The following is a 21,260-nucleotide window of genomic DNA, read 5'->3' as shown; positions in this document are numbered from 1 at the left end:
TTAGTTTCCACTTGTGCACTTCCTACTTATACCTCACTTCCCCTGCACTCCCTTGCCGGATCTTGTTGCCCTTGTGCCTAGTGAAAGCGTTCCCTTGTTTGTTCCTAGCCCGTGTTCCTGACCTCCTGCCGTTGCCCCTGACTACGATCCTTGCTGCCTGCCCCGACCTTCTGCTACGTCCGACCTTGCTTCTGTCTACTCCCTTGTACCGCGCCTATCTTCAGCAGTCAGAGAGGTTGAGCCGTTGCTAGTGGATACGACCTGGTCACTACCGCCGCAGCAAGACCATCCCGCTTTGCGGCGGGCTCTGGTGAAAACCAGTAGTGACTTAGAACCGGTCCACTAGCACGGTCCTCGCCAATCCCTCTCTGGCACAGAGGATCCACCTCCTACCAGCCGGGATCGTGACAGGAGCAGTATTATAGTAGTTATATTCTTGTATATAGGAGCAGTATTATAGTAGTTATATTCTTGTATATAGGAGGCAGTTTTATAGTAGATATATTCTTGTATATAGGAGCAGTATTATAGTAGTTATATTCTTGTATATAGGAGGTAGTATTATAGTCGATATATTCTTGTATATAGGAGGCAGTATTATAGTAGTTATATTCTTGTATATAGGAGCAGTATTATAGTAGTTATATTCTTGTATATAGGAGGCAGTATTATAGTAGTTATATCCTTGTATATAGGAGCAGTATTATAGTAGTTATATTCTTGTATATAGGAGCAGTATTATAGTAGTTATATTCTTGTATATAGGAGCAGTATTATAGTAGTTATATTCTTGTATATAGGAGCAGTATTATAGTAGTTATATTCTTGTATATAGGAGCAGTATTATAGCAGTTTTATTCTTGTATATAGGAGCAGTATTATAGTAGTTATATTCTTGTATATAGGAGCAGTATTATAGTAGTTATATTCTTGTATATAGGAGCAGTATTATAGTAGTTATATTCTTGTATATAGGAGCAGTATTATAGTAGTTATATTCTTGTATATAGGAGCAGTATTATAGTAGTTATATTCTTATATATAGGAGCAGTATTATAGTAGTTATATTCTTGTATATAGGAGCAGTATTATAGTAGTTATATTCTTGTATATAGGAACAGTATTATAGTAGTTATATTCTTGTATATAGGAGCAGTATTATAGTAGTTATATTCTTGTATATAGGAGGCAGTATTATAGTAGTTATATTCTTGTATATAGGAGGCAGTATAATAGTAGTTATATTCTTGTATATAGGAGGCAGTATTATAGTAGTTATATATTTGTATATAGGAGTAGTATTATAGTGGTTATATACTTGTATATAGGAGCAGTATTATAGTAGTTATATTCTTGTATATAGGAGCAGTATTATAGTAGTTATATTCTTGTATATAGGAGCAGTATTATAGTAGTTATATCCTTGTACATAGGAGCAGTATTATAGTAGTTATATTCTTGTATATAGGAGGCAGTATTATAGTAGTTATATTCTTGTATATAGGAGCAGTATTATAGTAGTTATATTCTTGTATATAGGAGCAGTATTATAGTAGTTATATTCTTGTATATAGGAGGCAGTTTTATAGTAGATATATTCTTGTATATAGGAGCAGTATTATAGTAGTTATATTCTTGTATATAGGAGGTAGTATTATAGTCGATATATTCTTGTATATAGGAGGCAGTATTATAGTAGTTTTATTCTTGTATATAGGAGCAGTATTATAGTAGTTATATTCTTGTATATAGGAGCAGTATTATAGTAGTTATATTCTTGTATATAGGAGCAGTATTATAGTAGTTATATTCTTGTATATAGGAGCAGTATTATAGTAGTTATATTCTTGTGTATAGGAGCAGTATTATAGTAGTTATATTCTTGTATATAGGAGCAGTATTATAGTAGTTATATTCTTATATATAGGAGCAGTATTATAGTAGTTATATTCTTGTATATAGGAGCAGTATTATAGTAGTTATATTCTTGTATATAGGAGCAGTATTATAGTAATTATATTCTTGTATATAGGAGCAGTATTATAGTAGTTATATTCTTGTACATAGGTGGCAGTATTATAAGTAGATATATTCTTGTAATTGGATTTCTTTATTCTTCTCTTTGTCTATTAGAACATTTGATGGTATTATACAGTTAAAGGAGAACTGCAGCCAAATACAACTTATCCCCTATCTGCAGGATAGGGAATAAGTGTCTGATCGTGGGGGATCCGAATGTTGGGACCCTCAACCTATTGTATAACATTGGTGGGTGATTGCTCCTCACACACAGCTCCGCAGCTCTGCTCTATGTCACATGACCCCTCAGTGGAACTAAAACCTCATTGACTTTTATGCCTCCTAGTTAAGAACCTTTTTCAGTGAATGCAGAGATTCTTAGATGTCATTTAGATGTCACTGTAATCGAAATATCTGTCAATGGCAAAATAATGGCTGTTTTTTTATTTACATCTGTTTTACCACCATAAACTGAAAAAAACCCAATGCTAAACAAGAAGCCCCCAAAATTAATTAGACTCAAGACCCAGGAATTAGATCACAACCCAGGCCAGACCCCAGATTAGACCTCAAAATTAAACCAAACCCCTCAAAATAATCAGACCACAGACCAGTCCACAAAAATGAATTAGATCACAAATCAGAGCCCAGAACAGACACCATAAATTAATTCAGACTACAGACCAGACCCCTTAACTAACTAGTCCCAGAACAAACCCCTTAACTAACCAGACAGATACCAGACCCCTTAACTAACCAGACCACAGACCAGACCCCTTAACTAACAAGACCACAGACCAGACCCTTAACTAACCAGACCACAGACCAGACCCCTTAACTAACCAGACCACAGACCAGACCCCTTAACTAACCAGACCACAGACCTGACCCCTTAACTAACCAGACCACAGACCAGACCCCTTAACTAAACAGACCACAGACCAGGCCCCTTCCTTAACTAACCAGACCACAGACCAGACCTCTTGACTAACCAGACACAGACCAGACCCCTTAACAAACCAGACCACCGACCAGTCCCCTTAATTATCCAGACCACAGACAAGACCCCTTAATTACCCAGACCACAGACCAGACCCCTTAACTAACCAGACCATAGACCAGGCCCCTTAGTTAACCAGACCACAGACCAGACCAGACCTCTTGACTAACCAGACACAGACCAGACCCCTTAAATAACCAGACTACAGACCAGACCCCTTAACTAACCAGACCACAGACCAGACCCCTTAACTAACCAGACCACAAACCAGACCTCTTGACTAACCAGACACAAACCAGACCCCTTAACAAACCAGACCACCGACCAGTCCCCTTAATTACTCAGACCAGACCCCTTAACTAACCAGACCACAGACCTGGCCCCTTAATTAACCAGACCACAGACCTGGCCCCTTAATTAACCAGACCACAGACCAGACCCCTTAAGTAGCCAGACCACAGACCAGATCCCTTAAATACATCAGACCCTAGACAAGATCCCTTAAAATAAAAATAATTTAAACCACAGACCAGACCCCTAAATACCTAGATGGGACCCCTTAATCATACACCAGAACAGACATCTAATTTAATCAGACCCTTGCCTCAAATTAATCAGATTCCAGACCAGACCAAAATAAAACAAGCCCCAGACCAGGCCAAAAATCAATTCAGACACCAGACAAGAGCCATAAATGATCAGACTCCAGAAATGACCCAAATAAATCAGACTACAGACCCCTAAATGAATCAGACGTTAGACCAGACCCCTAAATAAATAGAAAACAGACCCCAGATTACACCCCTACATTATTCAGACCCCATAATCCGAGCCTTTAATGTGTACTCCACTGCCCCATCATTCGGAACATTTAGTTCGGAATGCTGGGTGTGGGCTGCGGGGTCATGATGTAACAGCCACAGCCCCCTCAATGCAAGTCTATGGGAGGGGGCGTATGCCCCCTCCCATAGACTTGCATTGAGGGGGTGTGGTGTGACGTCACAAGGGGGCATGTCCGTGATTTCCCGACCCCGCAGCCCGCACCCAGCTTTCAGAACTAAATGTTCGGAATGCTGGGGCAGTGGAGTACCCCTTTAAATCATTCAAACTCAAGACTTTTTTTTTTTTTATAAAAGAAACGTTCTGATTGGTTGTCATGAGCAGTTGATTCCTTTTTCCTTTGTACAGGTTTTAATGCTTCACTGTGATTTCTCTTCCTTATGTACTTTTTTACATTTTTTCACCTGCTCATACAGTATGCTGCCTTCCTGCTTTATACCGTTTGTTGTTCTTGTACCTTTATATTTCCGATTCTCTATTATTATGGTGAATTGGACGCACACCCCCTTCCTCCCGTCCTCGTGTCGGGGCTGCGTACACAATACGACCTGACTTGTGACACTCTCCATGTGCGGCGGCACCCCCGCCAGTGATGATAATAATTACCACTGGCAGCATCTTCCTGCGCCTTTCTATCGTCCAAAGCCGAGGCTGCGAAATGTCCGGCTGTCAGGAAAAAAATTCAACAGGAAAGAAGTCATCTCGGCCGCTCGCTCCGCACGACAATCGCTCTTTTGTCTTGAGGACATTTCTAACAAGGGACGTATAGGATGATGTAAAGCGCGGTGACAATGGGAAGGAAACATGAGGGATTCAGAGGGGGTGACGCAAATCCGTCCCAGGTGATCCGTCTCCCTGATACAATACGAAAATATTTAACGGAAGCGTTGCTATTTTTACCGGAATTGTGTCTTCAAGGAAAGAGTCGAGTAAGAACATATGTCCAAACAATGCTGGAGCGTTCTTTTGGTGGCAGTCCTCTGTTATTCCTCCTGGAAATGTTTGAATTCATTGATAACTGGGTGGTCCCATCACCTTGCCTATTGGTTGTGACCTTACACGGTCCAACATCGTCTGCACTGATTGGATGGTGCCAGGCCCAATAAGGACACACGGTCATTCACTGGTAATACCTTCACACTAGTAGGACTGAATGAGGACACTCTCTGTACAGCACTGCAGAATATGTCGGTGCTACTAAGGAAGTAAGGAGTGGGGGTAGTGGATGATAACCCTTGTTGGATGTGTAATGGTGGCCATATTTGTTGTCTCACCATTTTTCTTTATAATATAAACTTCTTAAAGCAGTGTTCCCCAACTCAGTCCTTAAAGGGGCCCCTAGACCTCTTATCCTCTATTCAAAGCATAGGGGATAAGATGTCTGATCGAGGGGGTCCGGCTGCTGGGATGCTGGCTTTGGGCAGGCGTGGTCATCATGTCATGCCACGCCCCCTCCATTCATGTCTATGGGAGGGGGCGTGGCGTTGTGATGTCATGACCACGGCCGTCCAAAGCCAGTGTTCTGAACATTATATTCAGAATGCCGGGGTGCCGGCTGGGGCGGCCGGACCCCTAACCCCCCCCCGGATCAATTTTCTTATCGCCTTCGTTTTGGACAGGTGATAACATTTATAGGGGAGGAGTACCCCTTTAAGTAGTAATTAATCCTAGACTGTTGGTTACCTGTAGTATTAGGTTAGAAACCTCTGCTCTGACTTGAAGGGGTACCCTTCCCCTAGACATCTTATCCCCATAGACATGAATGGAGGGGGCGTAGCGTGATGTCCGCCCAAAGCCAGCATTCTAAACATTATGTTCAGAACGCTAGACATCTTATACCCTATCCGTTAGATGGGGATAAGATGTCTAGGGGCGGCGTTTCCCTTTAAACAACAACAAATATGCCTCCATTGTAGGTCATCTCCCAACTTTACTAGATACTTTAATGTCAATACTGACCTAGGTATGTATGTAGGTCAGTGCTGCCATTGTATGTAGGTCAGTGCTGCCATTGTAGGTAGGTCAGTGCTGCCATTGTAGGTAGGTCAGTGCTGCCATTGTAGGTAGGTCAGTGCTGCCATTGTATGTAGGTCAGTGCTGCCATTGTATGTAGGTCAGTGCTGCCATTGTAGGTAGGTCAGTGCTGCCATTGTAGGTAGGTCAGTGCTGCCATTGTAGGTAGGTCGGTATTGCCAGTATTGTAATGTGGAGTAATTACAATGGGGAATTGCAGTATAAGCGATTTCCTTGCCCACTGCCAATCACTTACTGAACCGTGACCCCTTCAGCATCTTCCAGAAGGATATTCCGTGCTGTCGCCATGACGCGGTCTTTACGCCAAATTTGTATAGCGCTGAATCAACAGACGTAAAGAAAAAAAATTGTTATTGGAAAATCTCATAAAAGTTCTGACTCCTGAGCAAACTGTAAGTGTCAGAATTTGACTCGAGTTTCTCAGCTCTGAAGTCCTCGTGAAAGGTCACAGCTTTCCATGGAGAGGCCTGTCACTGTGCACACAGCCCGACGTGTTTCACTGTGTCAACAACCCAGGCAGCATCATGTTACAAGGGATGCCCTGTGCAGGGACGGAACAGTGTAATGCCGGCTCCTGTACTGTGCTCAACCAAGAGAATACAACATCTATAAGTCTATTGAATATCTATCTATCTATCTCATATCTATCTCATATCTATCTATCTCATATCTATCTCATATCTATCTCATGTCTATCTATCTCATATCTATCTCATATATATCTATCTATCTCATATCTATCTATCTCATATCTATCTATCTATCTCATATCTATCTATCTCATATCTATCTATCTATCTATCTCATATCTATCTATCTCATATCTATCTATCTATCTCATATCTATCTATCTATCTCATATCTATCTATCTATCTTATATCTATCTATCTCATATTCTCATATCTATCTCATATCTATCTATCTATCTCATATCTATCTATCTATCTATCTATCTATCTCATATCTATCTATTTATCTCATATCTATCTATCTCATATCTATCTATCTATCTATCTATCTATCTATCTATCTATCTCATATCTATCTATCTATCTATCTCATATCTATCTATCTCATATTTATCTATCTCATATTCTCATATCTATCTCATATCTATCTATCTCCTATCTATCTTTCAATCTATCTATCTATCTATCTATCTATCTATCTATCTATCTATCTATCTATCTCATATCTATCTATCTATCTCATATCTATCTAATATCTGTCTATCTATCTCATATCTATCTATCTATCTATCTATCTCATATCTATCTATCTCATATTCTCATATCTATCTCATATCTATCTATCTCATCTCTCTATCTTTCAATCTATCTATCTCATATCTATCTCATATCTATCTATCTCATATCTATCTATCTTATATCTATCTATCTATCTCATATCTATCTATCTATCTCATATCTATCTATCTTATATCTATCTATCTATCTCATATCTATCTCATATCTATCTCATATATATCTATCTTATATCTATCTATCTGGCAGAGGATGACACACATGAATGACTTAGAAACATATAGAAAATGTATGTATAAAGAACCCACGGTACTTTTAGCCCTAAACCTTTGCACTAATTTCGGAAGATGTAAGTTATTCACTCACCATATTGGCCCAGATTTATCAAACCCTGTGAGAGAAAAAGTGGAGAGATTTCCCCCCAGCGACCAATCACAGCTCAGAGCAAACGGGTCCACGGAAGACCCATTCACACTAATGTTAGCAGTTCACAGAATTCTGCGCTAATTACTCAGTGTGAACAAACCCTTATGCTGACGCTTTACATGGCGACATGATATATAGTTGGTTTTAGTTCAGTCCTTAAAGGGGTACTCCGGCCCTGAGACATCTAATCCCCTATCCAAAGGATAGGAGATAAGATGTCTCACCGCGGGGGTCCCGTCGCAATCTTGAATTCGCCACCCACCTGTTTGAGCTGCACACCGCGGTGCCAGCTCACAAACAACCGGGTGGCGACCACGGGGCACGAGTATCGTGACGTCACGACTCCGCCCCCACTATGCAAGTCTATGGGAGGGGGCGTCAGGACTCCGTCCCCCGTGTGATGTCACCCCCGCCCCCATTATGCACGTCTATGGGAGGGGGCGTCAGGACTCCGCCCCCACTATGCAAGTCTATGGGAGGGGGTGTCAGGACTCCGCCCCCTGTGTGATGTCACCCCCCGCCCCCATTATGCAAGTCTATGGGAGGGGGCGTCAGGACTCCGCCCTCACTATGCAAGTCTATGGGAGGGGGCGTCAGGACTCCGTCCCCCGTGTGATGTCACCCCCGCCCCCATTATGCAAGTCTATGGGAGGGGGCGTCAGGACTCCGCCCCCACTATGCAAGTCTATGGGAGGGGGTGTCAGGACTCCACCCCCTGTGTGATGTCACCCCCCGCCCCCATTATGCAAGTCTATGGGAGGGGGCGTCAGGACTCCGCCCTCACTATGCAAGTCTATGGGAGGGGGCATCAGGACTCCGCCCCCGTGTGACGTCACCCCCGCCCCCACTATGCAAGTCTACGGGAGGGGGCTTCAGGACTCCGCCCCATGTGACATCACCCCCGCCCCCATTATGCAAGTCTATGGGAGGGGGCGTGAAGCCCCCTCCCATAGACTTGCATAGTGGGGGCGGGGGGTGACGTCACACGGGGGGTGGAGTCCTGACGTCACGATACTCCGGCCCGTGGTCGCCACCCGGCTGTTTGTGAGCTGGCACTGCGGAGTGCAGCTCATACAGGTGGGTGTCGAATACAAGATTGCTGGGGGTCCCCAGCGGCGGGACCCCCGCGGTGAGACATCTTGCCCCCTATCCTTTGGATAGGTGATAAGATGTCTCAGGGCCGGAGTACCCCTTTAAGTTCACTTCTTCCCCTAGAAATCGAATCAGATGGTGATCCCAAACCTATGAAAACTTTACGTAACGGAGCGATGTCCGACTGTATCCGCCATGATCTCCGGTCTCCGGCTGATTCTACTTGTGAAGCTGTTCCGCTCTCCCTTCCCCCATCGCCTATAAACCTTCGAGACGGCTTCAGCTCGGGTTTATTTTCCATTAGAGTGCAGGAAATTCTATGAGGTCGCCTTTTTTTCTTTTTTTCAGTTTTTCATAAGAAAGTCTCCGTTTTGTTTATCGCATGCAAAATGCATAAAAGAGACAGTAACAATGAACACCCTTCGCGGGTGACACTCCGACCTTATAGAGAAGCAGATAGCATTACTTACCTGTCTGCCCCAGTTCGGAAACCACCAAAAATCCATTTGTTTTGTGCGTCTGTAATCCTCTCCCCTATCATGTCCTGTCTCTACTTTCTGGATGAGAAGCTGCTCAGTACTACAATTCCCAGAATGCATTGCTTTCCATCAGCTCTTCATCACTCCCCTCCTACAGAACTCTACAACTGCTGCAGAACGTTGCTCTACAGAGAAGATCACTCGGCAATAGCTGCTGTATTCATTCCCTGTCTGCTATTCTGCCTGTGGCATTTCTCAGCACACGGCAGCATGCTGTAACCACAACCCATGACATCACTCAGGGGGCAGGGCTAGAGCTTAGCGACAAGATCCAGCAGAGGATGATGGTTCGTCTCAGGATAGAGGGAGGAGCCAGGGAGCTGCAGAGACAACACTACACTGACAATGTGAGGACTACAAAACTTCCTGTCAGGGGTGAGGAAGGAGCCATGAGTTGCAGGGGCAACCCCACACTGACAATGAGAGGACTATACAAATTCTTGTCAGGAGAAAGGGTGGAGCTAAAGAGCTGGAGACAACACCATACAGACAATGAGAGGACTACAAAACTTTCGGTCAGGGGTGAGGAAGGAGCCATGAGCTGCAGGGGCAACCCCACACTGACAATGAAAGGACTACACAACTTTCTGTCAGGGGTGAGGAAGGAGCCATGAGCTGCAGGGGCAACCCCACACTGACAATGAGAGGACTACACAACTTTCTTTCAGGGGTGAGGAAGGAGCCATGAGCTGCAGGGGCAACCCCACACTTACAATGAGAGGAGTACACAACTTCCTGCCAGGGGTGAGAGAGGAGCCATGAGCTGCAGGGGAAACCCCAAACTGAGAATGAGAGGACTATACAAATTCCTGTCAGGAGAAAGGGTGGAGCTAAAGAGCTGGAGACAACACCGCACTTACAATGAGAGGACTACACAACTTCCTGTCAGGGGTGAGGGAGGAGCCATGAGCTGCAAGGGAAAACCCAGACTGACAATGAGAGGACTATACAAATTCCTGTCAGGAGAAAGGGTGGAGCTAAAGAGCTGGAGACAACACTACACAGACAATGAGAGGACTACACAACTTCCTGTCACGAGAGAGAGGCACTGGAAAGCTGTTGAGAAAATACCACATTGACATTGAGAGAACTAAACAACTTCCTGTTAGGGGTGAGGGAGGAGCCAGGGAGCTGGAGACAAAATCACTCTGACAATGAGAGGACTACACAACTTCCTGTCATGGGTGATTCAAATCAATCAAAAACATGCTGAAACCCGTACAATTTGTGATAACACTATAAGTATGGAATGGAAACTTATCAGGGGCCCGCTTGTATCAGTAATCACATCCTTATAATATTATGTCAGCCTAAAGACCTACACCTACTGTACTACAACAAACGTTACATGATGGCCTCTGCAGGGGTGACAACCAACTTTCCTAGTGTCCTGAATGGCAATGACTTTTTTTATGCTCCAATACATCCGCAAGTCCTGTACCGCTGCATATCCAGGCAGATTTTTCATTTAGGAGTCTGGGAGAGCTGGGTGAGCGCGGCGATGGCATGCTGAGTGTTTCCCAGATCAGTCACCGGCCTGACATACCGTGAATAGTTGATGTTTTTTAAAACAAGATGAGTGACATAATCGCCAGCTCCTCCGCGTCGCTCGCCAACACGCCAAGAAGGGAGTTTGGCAGCTGCGAGGCCTGGGAATCTCGCTCTACCTGGCAGGGGACTCCGCAGCACAAAGGGCCCTATTTTCTGGAGCAGGAACAGCTTAAAAAAATAAAACGTGACAGCGCCCGACATTGTAAACACTGAAAACCGATCCCTCATAACCGAGACGGAAAATCTCCACGAGCGGAAATGTAAATACATTCATCTTGTTACCACGCGAGATTGACGGCCAACGCCATCTTGTTACCACTGCGCTCTCCTACAGTGGGGCTCACTTGTTGGTTACCTCTGGGACATCGTCGCTATGCGACAACAATTCCCAGCATGGAAAAGCCACAAAAAAAATTGCAGCCTAATTTATTATGTTTTTTTTTATTTTATTTTTTTTATTGTGCAACAAGGTGTTGTTTATTTGGTGTTTTATCCTGTTTTTTTTTTCACACAGTGGAATGTCCGCACCAAAAATCCCGGCACTAGGACCGCTCGGAAATGCATCGTCTCATAGACTGCAAATTTTGCCATGTGAACAGAAATCAATGGGACTCAGCTGCTGCGGAATATCCGTGCGGATCCACCAGAAATGATACCAAATTGTACTGCCCACTGACTTTAATGGGAAGCCGCTGTCCCATTCACACAGCGGAAGTTCCGCGGCAGAATCCGCATTCCGCCAAGTTTAAAGACCTGTCTTTAATTTTGCGGAATTTGACTGCGGAATCCCATTAAATTTCAGCAGAATTCTGTGAGAACGTGATTCAGGCGGAATTTGGCAACTCCGTTTAGCAAATTTAGCGGGTGCAGAATTGCCGAATTTCGCCATGTGAACTTAGCCTAAAAGTCATGTGATTCTTTCCTTATGTAACTCAAGGATTTTCAGGGGGAACAAAGCACCATAAAAAATCGCCAACATACATGTGGGGAAAATTTATAATTAGCGCAATTTTTTTTTTGTGCCATGCCAAAGCTGTTGCACAAGTGTGTCGCTCTATTAGTTTGCGCAAATGACAAAATATGGTAAGAAGCTCACACGTATTCCTATGCCAGCCGGTCACTGGAGAACATTTGCCAACAAAAGAAATAGTGATAAATTCAGCGCACCAAACGGCGCAACAAGAGAACTGACGCTATAAAAGTAGCACACAATTAAAGGGGTACTCCACTGGAAAACATTTATTTTTTAATTTTTTTTTAAATTGACTGATGACAGAAAGTTAAACAGATTTGTAAATTACTTCTATTAAAAAAATCTTAATCCTTCCAGTACTAATCAGCTGCTGTACACTCCACAGGAAGTTCTTTTCTTTTTGAATTTCCTTTCTGTCTGACCACAGTGCTCTCTGCTGACACCTCTGTCCATTTTAGGAACTGTCCAGAGCAGCATAGGTTTGCTATGGGGCATTTGCTCCTGCTCTGGACAGTTCCTAAAATGGACAGAGGTGTCAGCAGAGAGCACTATGGTCAGACAGAAAGGAAATACAAAAATAATAGAACTTCCTGTGGAGCATACAGCAGCTAATAAGTACTGGAAGGATTAAGATTTTTTAATAGAAATAATTTACAAATCTGTTGAACTTTTTGGCACTGGTTGATTTAAAAACAGATGTTTTACAGCGGAGTACCCCTTTAAACTCTAAATTAGTCAGTGTGCAAAATAAAAACCTGTCACAGCGCCAAAAAAACAACAACACGTGGGTCTGGCGTTTCGTATTTCCCTATTTACTCCTAGCTAACATCTGGCTGATGCATTTTCGCACCAAAATACCCAATGTGACGAGTATGACCTTTTTTTGAGCTTTTGTGTTTTTTTTTTGTTTTTTTTTCCCTTTTTTTGGTTTTGGTTTCACAAAATAACTGTGTCTGTTTATAGATGTTGGGGGGTTGGGGAGCCGTTCGCTTCCCTGTTTAGGTTCCTCATCTCTTGGCCAGAGTGGTTACAAAGAGTGTCTCTCTCTCTGGAGGACCCGTCCTTTCCTGCATTACACAACCCATTAACATGAATTGGTACCGTGTAGTACTTCATTACACCTGTGGTGGCGCTGCAGGGAAATTGAGCACTTACAACCAGGTTTCCACACAGATTACAGCTGATCGCTGGGAGTCCAGCAGAGAGAGAGAGCTCAATGTGAAGAGACCCTTCTAGCAAGCAGGGATTGACAAAAGTGGAGTACCCCTTTAAAGCATATACAGCATCTCTAACTAGAGTGGCCCCGGCAATTGTAAAACTACAACTCCCAGCATACCCGAGCATAGCTGTATGAGCTAAAACAGGGGTCTTCAAACTGTAGCCCTAAAGCTGTTGCAAAACTACAACACCCAGCATGCCCGGACAGCCAACGGCTGTCCGGGCATGCTGGGAGTTGTAGTTTTGCAACAGCTGGAGTCACACTGGTCGGGAAACACTGTCTTTGCATTTCATTGCAATTTTCAAGATCTCTGCTTTCTGTAAGTGAATGGAAATTCTTGTCTCTAGCCCTATACAGACCTAATACTACTCACAGCTGATAGATATAATCCACTGTGAAATTTGTAGAAGAACCTTGCAGTAACTGTTCAATTCCCCTGCAGCACCCCCACAGGAGAAATGAAGTATTACACCCACTTCAGAATAAATATTTATTCAGGTATTATAGGCGAGGAAAAAGACAGAGCGCAGCAAATTTATATATATATATATATATATATATATATATATATATTATGGGAACAAACTGAATTAGCAGTAAGTCTTTCATTTTCCAACAGTGCCCCCATAGGGAAATTTGAGTATTACACAGTTTTCATCGAAAGTAGTTCGCTTAGGTAATGCTTCAGGATGAGTTTTAATGATACATTTTTATTCAGGTATTATAGGTGAAGCAAAGGACAGAGTGCAGAACATTTTATATATAGTGGGAACAAACTGAATCAGCAGTAAATCTTCTATTTTCCAGCAGTGCCCCAAGAGGGGAATTGGAGTATTACACAGTTCTCATCAAAAGGGGTTTGCTTTTATAGGTAATGCTTAAAGGGGTACTCCCGTGGAAAACTTTTTTTTTTTAAATCAACTGGTGCCAGAAAGTTAAACAGATTGTAAATCACTTCTATTAAAAAAATCTTAATCCTTCCAGTACTTTTTAGGGGCTGTTTACTACAGAGGAAATGCTTTACTTTTTAGATTTCTCTGATGTCATGACCACAGTGCTCTCTGCTGACCTCTGCTGTCCATTTTAGGAACTGTCCAGAGCAGGAGAAAATCCCCATAGCAAACATATGCTGCTCTGGACAGTTCCTTAAATGGACAGCAGAGGTCTGCAGAGAGCACTGTGGTCATGACATCAGAGAAATCTAAAAAGTAAAGCATTTCCTCTGTAGTATACAGCCCCTAAAAAGTACTGGAAGGATTAAGATTTTTTAATAGAAGTAATTTACAAATCTGTTTAACTTTCTGGCATCAGTTAATTAGGGGGAAAAAAAAAGTTTTCCACCGGAGTACTCCTTTAAACTTCTTGGATCCTCCAGAGTAATAGATGCACTAAATGGCCATTTATGCTTAGACTATTTCCTAAATGGGGACCCCCTTATATAAAATCAATTTTTCCGTTACAAAATGTTTTTAAAATTCTTTATTACCTTATTATCCCTCCCCTCCCCCCCTAAAGAATTAACAGATTTTTTCAGTTTTTTTTTTTTTACAAAAACAATGCCACATCTGTCCCCAGGTTGTTTGTGGTATTACAACTTGGCTCCATTCACTTTAATGGAACTGAGCTGCAATTCCACACACGACCTGAGGACAGGGGTGATGCTGTTTTTGGAAGTAATCAGCTCTGTGTGTTTCTAACCCTGGATATTTTGGGACTTAACAAATGTATTTGGGTCAATTAAGCTTAAAGGGGTTATCCAGAAAAAAACTTTTTTATATATATCAACTCCAGAAAGTTAAACAGATTTGTAAATTATTTGTATAAAAAAAAATCTTAATCCTTTCAGTACTTATGAGCTTCTGAAGTTAAGGTTGTTCTTTTCTGTCTAAATCCTCTCTGATGACACCTGTCTTGGGAAACGCCCAGTTTAGAAGAAAGAGGTTTGCTATGGGGATTTCTAAACTGGGCGTTTCCCGAGACAGGTGTCATCAGAGAGGATTTAGACAGAAAAGAACAACCTTAAAGGGGTACTCCCGTGGAAAACTTTTATTTTTTTTAAATCAACTGGTGCCAGAAAGTTAAACAGATTTGTAAATCACTTCTATTAAAAAAATCTTAATCCTTCCAGTACTTTTTAGGGGCTGTATACTACAGAAAAATCCAAAAAAAGAAATGCATTTCTTCTGATGTCATGACCACAGTGCTCTCTGCTGACCTCTGCTGTCCATTTTAGGAACTGTCCAGAGCAGCATATGTTTGCTATGGGGATTTTCTTCTGCACTGGACAGTTTCTAAAATGGACAGCAGAGAGCACTGTGGTCATGACATCAGAGGAAATGCATTTCTTTTTTGGATTTCTCTTTAGTATACAGCCCCTAAAAAGCACTGGAAGGATTAAGATTTTTTAATAGAAGTGATTTAAAAATTTGTTTAGCTTTCTGGCACCAGTTGATTTAACAAAAAAAAAAAAAGTTTTCCACGGGAGTACCCCTTTAATGTGGGAATTATTTTAAAGGGGTACTCCACTTCCCCAGCATCCAGAACGTCACGCCCTCTCAATGCAAGGCTATGGGAGGGGGCGTGACGTATGTCACGCCCCCTCCCATAGACTTGCATTGAGGGGGCGTGGTGTGACGTCCCGACCCCCGCAGCCCGTACCCAGCATTCGGAACTAAATGTTCCGGACCCTGTGGGCAGTGGAGTACCCCTTTAACTTCAGAAGCTCATAAGTACTGAAAGGATTAAGATTTTTTAATAGAAGTAATTTGCAAATCTGTTTAACTTTCTGGAGCCAGTTGATATATAAATTTTTTTTTTTCCTGGCATACCCCTTTAATGCCCCATAGATGCAAATGCACTGGATAAATAAGTGACCCCCCCCCCCCCCCCATAACTTGCTGAAGCGTGCAAATCCCCACCGTGCATCAAGTTTATCCTGCATCTGCGTAACACTACTTTTCTGCAAAGCTGGTAACCACATGCAACATAAATTTTCCACTCCATGGTAAGTGTGCCTCGCCCACACCCTGCCCACCAAACACGGGCGGCTGTGCTATACAATGACATAACATGGCAGAGTATACAACCTTAACCCTTTCCATAGGACCTGCAGCACCCGAACACTAACGCCGGTTATATCGTAAATATCACCAATCCCAATCATACTGCAGGAAAACGGCTAAAAATAATAATACAAAATATACGGCATTATTGTTTTTTTTTTCTATTTATTTTCCCCTCCTCTACGCTAAATTTCAAATTGAACCCCTTGTTATCATCATAAACAAGCACAATACACTCCTGCCTCTGCCACACATATAATACTTTGTACAATTTTGTACAGTGCTTCATTTCTCCTGCGGAGGCGCTGTGGAGGAATTAACAGGTTGCTGCCAGGTTTCTCTACAGGTAATGGCTGATTGTTGGTCTCAACAGAAAGACGCAATGGTGGGGAGGGGGAAACATATTTCCTAACATTTCCTAAATTTTTTCTTTTAATCGCTCTGGCACAACTAAGGCTACTTTCCCACTGTCGCGCCCCGTCAAAAATGTCTGTCAAGCTTTGTTTTTCTTTTTTTGGGAGTTTGAAGGCCATCATTTTGATGGTGCGCAACAGGCAACAGCGGGTCCCAATGGACATCATTATAGTCAATGGAGTCCGTTGGACGCGGCTGTTTTTCTCCTGCTATTTTTCCAGGCGGTCACGATGGCCGCCACACTACCGTGTGACGACGGTAGTGTGAAAGTAGCCTTACAGTATACAAGCAACTGCACTTTACAATTTCAATCGCCACTTGCTTATTTTTGTCAGCACAGTCATGCATATTAAAAATAGTAGAAAGCCCCCATACTGCCCCCATATAGCATCAGGCATCTATATTGAAATAGGCCCCCATACTGTCCTCATATAGTAGGTAGACCCTCATATTGTCCCCATATAGTAGTAATGTTCCCATACTGTCACTATATACTGTAGTAGTCTGGCCCTCATATAGCAGTAGGCCCCCACATGGCAATAGGCCCCCATACTGTCCCCATATAGTAGTAATGCTCCCATACTGTCCCTATGTACTGTAGTAGTCTGGCCCTCATATAGCAGTAGGCCCCCATACTGTCACCATATAGACTACAATATGGGGGCCTATTGCCGTATAGACTATATGCTTCATGCTTGTCAGCACAGTCATGCATATTAAATATAGTACCATACTGCCCACATAAGCATCAGGCCCTTATATAGTAGTAGGCCCCCATACTGTCCCCATAAAGTAGTTAGTGCTCCATACTGTCTCCATATAGTAGTTAGGGCCCCATACTGCCCCATATGGCAATAGACTCCCATACAGCAATAGGCCCCAATTTATCAGTATGCTCCCATACTGTCACCATGTAGACTATAGGCTTCATTTTTGTAAGCACAATCATGAATATTACAATTAGTAGTAGGCCCCAAAACTGCCTCCATATAGCACCAGGGCCTTATATAGTAGTTAGGCACCCATACTATCCCCGTATAGTAGTTAGGCCCCCATACTGCCCCCATATAGCAGTAGGCCTCCAGGATTGGAAAACGTATCCCCTATCCTAAAAATGGGGGATACATTTCAGAGCACAGGGGGTCTGACTGGGGGACGCCCTGCGATCTCCCATACGGGGCCTCGCCTCTCTGGCCAAATAGCATCTGTCGACCGCCGACACTCCCCCTCAATACAGCGCTATGGCAGAGACAGAGATTGCCAAAGGCAGCGCTCCGGCTCTCCCATAGAGTTGTATTGAGGGGGCGTGTCAGCCGCTGCTTCGTGCGGTGGTTGACACGCCCCCTTCCTGCGAACTGCCGGGGCCCTGTATGGGATATCGTGGGGGGTCCCATCGGTCGGACCCCTCGCAGTCTGAAACTTATCCCCTATCCTTAGGGGACTACTCCTTTAGTGTACTTAGACTACGCCTAAGTGTATACAATAATATAACCAAAACCTGTATATTTCACCTAACAGAACCTTGAAAAAAAAAAATTAATGGCCGCCCATTATGGAAATATTACAGCGAAACGGCGGATTCAATGAGGTGATTTATTCCTCCACTATTGTTCTGAATTCTACTTTCTAATCCAACAATCGACTGGAAAACATTTCCCAGGTTCTAGCGGCGCAGTTAATAAATCTGCCGGGATAAGATTTGCACGGTCCGGAAAGTACTATAATACCACGGGCATATCTTGTACTTTTCATCAAAAATAGAGCGGTGCGAATGACCGATACGGAAAAACCAGGCGCTCCGACTTCTATGTCCATTAATAGGAACAGACTGGGCAGATGGTGTGAAGATTGCAGCATACACACCTCTCCTACGAGTACGAACACAAGAGCGCTACACGGCGCCAAAAAACTCCAGTAATATCTCCATGAAAGGAAATACCAAATTTTCACTACAATCTAGAGAGGTGAAGCTGACTGGATTCAATTTAAAGGGGAGCTGCCTCAAGCTGTTGCAAAACTACAACTCCCAGCATGGCCGGACAGCCAACGGCTGTCCGGCCATGCTGGGAGTTGTAGTTTTGCAACAGCTGGGGCTTTTGGAGACCACTGCTCTATAGGGTCATAGGACATGTATGGCGTACATTGGCGTGCATTCATAACACTATCTTAAAGAAACCTATGGTTGCCCATAGCAACCAATCGCAGAACAGCTTTCATGTTGCCAGAGCAGTTCGAGAAATGAAAGTTGATTGGTTGCTATGGGCAACAAGGACAATTTCTTTATGGCACGCATTGGCGTACATTCATAACACTATCTTAAAGTAACCTATGGTTGCCCATAGCAACCAATCACAGAACAGCTTTCATTTTACCAGAGCAATTTGAGAAATGAAAGCTGAGTTCTGATTGGTTGCTAAGGGCAACAAGGACAATTTCTTTATGGCACGCATTGGCGTACATTCATAACACTATCTTAAAGAAACCTATGATTACCCATAGCAACCAATCACAGAACAGCTTTCATTTTACCAGAGCAGTTCTAGAAATGAAAGCTGAGTTCTGATTGGTTGCTAAGGGCAAGAAGGACAATTTTTTATGGCACGCATTGGTGTACATTCATTACACTATCTAAAAGAAACCTATGGTTGCCCGTAGCAACCAATCACAGAACAGCTTTCATTTTGCCAGAGCAGTTCGAGAAATGAAAGCTGATTGGTTGCTATGGGCAACAAAGACAAATTTTTTATGGCACGCATTCATTACACTATCTTGAAGAAGCCTATGGTTGCCCATAGCAACCAATCACAGAACAGCTTTCATTTTCCCAGAACGAGAAATGAAAGCTGAGTTCTGATTGGTTGCTAAGGGCAACAAGGACAATTTTTTATGGCACGCATTGGCGTACATTCATTACACTATCTAAAAGAAACCCATGGTTGCCCATAGCAACCAATCACAGAACAGCTTTCATTTTACCAGAGCAGTTCGAGAAATGAAAGCTGAGTTCTGATTGGTTGCTATGGGCAACAAGGATACTTTTGCTCCTTCGTAAATCTCCCCCCAATGTGTAAAATTTATCAAAATGATGCAAAGCATTATGTTCAAGGTAAAGTAAGGCCAGGATTACACTGCGCTTTTGTTTCCATTTAACGTAGACGTATACGTTTTATACACTTGAAAAAAAAAACAACAACAAATATACATAAATAAATAAATAAAAGAAAAAGTAAATAACGTATTGCGTACACAGCAGCGTAATTGATTAAGTACTGTGACAGAAATAGTGAATCTAAGATGCGGCGCGGCATGAACTCCCATCCTACATCTTATGGCTGACATACACATATCAATATTTGGGGAGGGGGGTGAGATTTATCAACTGCCGTACAGCTGCCAAATTGCGCAAACAGTTTTCCTTATTTATTTTGCGCATTGACTTAATCATCTTATTTTGCGCTATTTTCATGATGTCTGCACTGGTTTAGTCATTTTCAGAGGGTGTGGTTAGCAGATGCCATAGTTGGTGCGCTGAATTTATCACTTGCGCCAAAATTATTTTTGTACTCCAGTGACCAGCTGGCGTAGGAATGTGTGTGACCTTTTCACCCATTATCCAGGGGCTTCCTGTCATTTGCGCTAATTTATGAGGTGTAGTACAGCAACTGGGAAAACCAAACATTCGCGCAGCAGGCTTGGCATTGCGTAAAAATCTGCACGAATTATACATTCCCCACAAAGTATTTGGATTTTCAGGACACTATAGGGGGAATTTAGCGTTATTGGAGATTTGGGCGCAATGCCAAACCTACTGCGGAAGTGGGCGGATTTCGCGGTTGCTGCACAAAGTTCATTATGTTGTGCATGTCACTTCATAAAATTTTGGGCAAACCACAGTAAGCCCCGGATAGTGGCAAAAGCGGAGTTAAAGCTCACGCACCTTCCTACGCCAGCAACAAAAAGAATTTCTTCGCAAGTGATACATTCAGCGCACCGACCTGCGCATCTGCAAGCCACACCCCCTGGAAGTGCGCAACAAGAAAAATTACGAAGCCGGCACAGACAACATCAAAATTGCATTGAAATTAGTCAATGTGCAAAATAAAACCCCACACATGCGCAATTTTGCAGGTGCACATCTGTTGATAAATCCCCCCCCCCCCTTCACACTTGACAAAACCGTATTAAAGGGGTACACCGGTGGAAATTTTTTTTTTAAATCAACTGGTGCCAGAAAGTTAAGCAGATTTGTAAATTACTTCTATTAAAAAATCTTAATCCTTCCAGTACTTATTAGCTGCTGAATACTACAGAGGAAATTCTTTTCTTTTTGGAACACAGTGCTCTCTGCTGACACCATGAGCACAGTGCTCTCTGCTGACATCTCTGTCCATTTTAGGAACTGTCCAGAGCAGCATATGTTTGCTAGGGGGAATTTTCTCCTACTCTGGACAGTTCTTAAAATGGACAGAGATGTCAGCAGAGAGCACTGTGCTCGTGCTGTCAGCAGAGAGCTCTGTGTTCCAAAAAGAAAAGAATTTCCTCAGTAGTATTCAGCAGCTAATAGGTACTGGAAGGATTAAGATATTTTAATAGAAGTAATTTACAAATCTGTTTAACTTTCTGGCACCAGTTGATTTAAAAACAAAAATAAAACAAAAATAAAAAGTTTTCCACCGGAGTACCCCTTTAAGATCTATTCAACTTGTTAAAAGTCATATTCTTTGGCATTTTTTCGTAAAAATTGCGGGTATTTTAATGAGGCTGAATTCTGAATGCTGCTCTGGAGGTAACTATCCTCCCAGATGGCGGATGACAAAGGTTCAAT

The 21,260-nt window shown here is 42.8% G+C and overlaps 1 protein-coding gene across 1 annotated transcript in view; it reads right to left on the bottom strand.

Annotated features, from left to right (window-relative positions):
* The window catches only part of ITPKB (inositol-trisphosphate 3-kinase B), a 135,357-nt gene that overhangs the window by 88,031 nt on the left and 26,066 nt on the right, over positions 1-21,260 (bottom strand). The window lies entirely within an intron of this gene.

Source organism: Hyla sarda, chromosome 3 (assembly GCF_029499605.1).
Source record: "Hyla sarda isolate aHylSar1 chromosome 3, aHylSar1.hap1, whole genome shotgun sequence".
NCBI classification, from domain to species: Eukaryota; Metazoa; Chordata; class Amphibia; order Anura; family Hylidae; genus Hyla; species Hyla sarda.
This window is presented reverse-complemented; position numbering and strand designations above follow the sequence as displayed.